Below are 3,727 nucleotides of genomic sequence, written 5' to 3' on the forward strand. Positions count from 1 at the left end.
GTACGGAAATACAAAAAAAGCATCAAAAGAAATAGAGTGGCAATTTTTTAAAGTGGCTTTAAACATTCATGGATAAATGAATCACTGTTCATTAAAATCGTGATGGAAAATTACTGGAAATAGAAGATCCAAAAGTTATGAAATCCCAGAGCTAAAAGTAATGACATATTATGGGAATGAAATAGGAAAGATTAGTGATATAAGGACAGAATTACAGAGCTTAAAAATACTTCAAGAGTAAATCACATTGATTAGCCACAACTGCTATGGTGTCTCTGAGGAAATATTCAGATGAATGAAGGGACTCTGGGGCGATCACCATTCACAAAGAAAACTACACTTAAAAAGGTGAATAATATGAAAAATCCCAAATAATGCAAATTTAATAAAATTGCTGAAAGCATGCTGGCGTGAATACTATCATTAGAGATAGAGAAAATTAATTATGAAGGAATTAATTGAGGATCTAATCCAGAATTACTCTTGAAAAAATTGAAGGATGGACTGCCATTGTGTATGGGAGACTGTCTCTGCCTGCTGCAGGCTGAGGCTTCCCCAGAACCTCTGTCCACCACTTCATGATTTTCTTCCATTTCTTGGCAAAAATGCAAACCAGTAATGCTGTTCTAAAGAAACTGGAACAGAAGGGTACAGAGGCAGATCAAATCATTGAATATCTTAAGTAGCAAGTTGCTCTTCGTAAGTAGAAAGCAATTTTGCAGGCAACTTTGAGAGAAGAAAAGAACTTAGGGTTGATAATGCTAAACTGAAGAAAGAAACTGAAGAACTGAAACAAGAGTTAATTCAGGAAGAAATTCAAAATGGAGTGAAGCAAATACCATTCCCTTCTAGTACTACATTGCAAGTTCATTCTGTGGTGTCTGAAAATGTGATACAGTCTACTCCATTAACAACCATATCTTCTGGTGCAAAAGAACAAATAAAAGAAGGAGAAGAAGAAAAGAATGTAAAAGAGAAAATTGAAAAGAAATGAGAGAAGAAGGAGAAAAAACAGCTATCAGTAGCAGGAAGTGCCGACCCTAAGCCAATAGATGTTTCCTGTCTGGATCTTCAAATTGTTTGCATCATTACAGCCAAAAAACATCCTGATGCAGATTCTTTGTATGTGGAAGAAGTAGATGTTGGGGAAACAGCCCCAAGAACACTTGTTAGTGGCCTGGTGAATCATATTCCTCTTGAAGAGATGCAAAATCAGATGGTGATTTTACCTTGTAACCAAAAACCTGCAAAGTTGAGGGGAGTACTAACTCAAGCGATGGTGATGTGTGGTAGCTCACAGAGAAAGTGGAAATCTTCTCTCCTCCTAGTGGGTCTGTTCCTGGAGACAGAATTAAATTTGATGCTTTCCTTGGAGAGCCTGTCAAGAAGCTGAATCCTAAGAAGATCTGGGAACATATCCAGCCTGATCTTTATGCTAATGATAAATGTGTGGCTACATATAAAGGAGCTCTCTTTAAGGTGAAAGGGAAGGGAGTGTGTGGGGCTCAAGCCATGACCAACAGTGGAATCAAATAAAATAAAATCTTACCATTACTGAAATACATTGAGAAAACTTTACTACAAATAAAAAGGAATATATTTGTCATTTGTCCTCCCCCAAAAATTGAAGGATGGTCCACAGTAAAAATAATATGTATATATGGTGAATATAATAATGTTAAGTAAATAGACAATAAGTGTCTCACAGTGCAAGTATTTAATAATGTGTATAGATCACAATTTTTAGAATATTTATTTTAACAAATTAATTCATAACATGTTTTTATTTCATAGCCCATCTACAAGATAAAAGTATCACCTGAAAAACGAACTTAGGCTAAATTACATTCCTATATTCAGTGTTCTCATGTAATATCTTGAGTAATGTCAAGGTCAAATAGGTATAGGGGGCCACATTCATTCAAAAAAATCCGTAGAATACAATGCTTTTTCAGAATCTTCAAACTCTGCATTTTAGCCTCAATATCTCACTACTTCATTCAAGGTATTGATTGCTTTTCAGGTTTTAGAACCTTCCGAGTTATTAGCAGACTAGAGGAATGAATAATTAACAATATCCTAAAATATGGATACCAAAATTTCCTTTATCATAGGGTTTGAGGGTAGATACTAAATGATTTAATAGGTGTAAAGAGCTTATTGCTGTGTTTGGCACACATGACCTATTATGGATTACTTGGAATTGTTATTTTACTGTTGTTGTTGCACATTTCTTACCTATGAAAACCTACAATCAAAGGGCAACATTCACATCTTAGTTCTGAGTAGCTTTGTGTGACTCCTCAGAGGATGGCTTTGAGGATTTAATGAAATAGAGAATGTGAAAGCTGTACTTTGCAACCCCACGAATGTAATCTGTTACTTTTGAACCTCTAATTAACTGGCAGAGTAACTCAGAATTTTGTCACTGGGATGCTATCTTAACTTTCCATATGAATATCCTCCATCTTACAGAAGATCATGGATTTTATAAAACTTCACCACTAAAGAGAAAGTACAATATAGACAAAAACTCTAATTACCTAATTTATTTTTCTAAAATACTGCTTTACTCACCTAAATGAATTTGTTGTTTCAACCTGCTGAAAACACAAAGGAATATGTCCTGGAAGTGTGAAATAATTTTTGCACTTGAATAAGTCTCTGGGCCAGTATTGGGATATTGGCTTTTCTCCTGAGAGTAGTTACCTGGAGTTCAAAGATGTATCTGAGGCCATATTACAATCAGTAGATCACTGACAATTGTCTAAAGTTATATAAAAACAGGATGATAATACCACTTACTAAAGGAAATTCCCTACAAGATAGATAAATTAACTAGAATTTAACATGAAAGGTCAAATGCCCAATGTTTAAACTAAATAGGTATGCAAAACATAATTATTTACAAAAACAAATTCCCGAGCATGGAGCAAACTGTCATTATAGCTAAACTCTCTCAAAATATGCTTAAGGAAAATGATGTTAAAAGTATTAAAATTTATTGCTGAACTGCAAATAGCTAAGATACATTTGTCTGAATACAAAGCCTTCTTAATTTTCATGGAGATGATATGATTATTCAACTGACTAATTGGGGCTCAACAAAGCTATCTTGATGATTCGTATTTATACCTTCAAGTTTTCTCCTACTTTTCTTGTCCTGTTGCCACCTCAATACTTTCAATCTTCCCAACACATCAGCAACGCCTTGCAGCAGTGTTTCTGGAAGTGAGTCATCTGATTCCTTGGTCCCGTAAAACACCCACTCTATCAGATGCCTAGAGATAGGAACCAATAAAGTTCATTTTAACAGCCTCCTCAGCTGATTTTTATGCCAGTCGAAGTTTGAAAACCATTGTTTTGGGGTTTCCGAAATACAGTCACATCTACTTTTCATTGAATTCTCACCATAACCCAAGGAGATTGACATTGTCGTCCTGATTACACAGAGGAGAAAATTCAGTTTCAGAATGGTTAGCTTCATTGTTGAAAGTACTGTCTTTAATTTATAATGTCATAAAAGGAAATTAAGTCAGCTGGTGCTAGATTCTTTATATTTTCCCCCCACAAATGACTGTACCTGACCTTCTGTGAGTGGATGGTCAATACATAACTATGTTTCATCCTTCCTCATAACTCTTTCTACCTTCTTTGCCACTTCTCTACTATAGGTGAAACAAACTGAAGACAATGATGTATTTCACTTGACTTGATGATCTCCAGT

General features: G+C 35.0%; 1 pseudogene; it reads left to right on the forward strand.

The window, feature by feature from the left end:
• The first annotated feature begins 578 nt into the window (after window positions 1-578).
• Window positions 579-1,536, forward strand: LOC134377559 (aminoacyl tRNA synthase complex-interacting multifunctional protein 1-like; annotated as a pseudogene).
• The last annotated feature ends 2,191 nt before the right edge of the window (window positions 1,537-3,727 follow it).

This window comes from Cynocephalus volans, chromosome 5, assembly GCF_027409185.1.
Source record: "Cynocephalus volans isolate mCynVol1 chromosome 5, mCynVol1.pri, whole genome shotgun sequence".
In the NCBI taxonomy this organism is placed as follows: domain Eukaryota; kingdom Metazoa; phylum Chordata; class Mammalia; order Dermoptera; family Cynocephalidae; genus Cynocephalus; species Cynocephalus volans.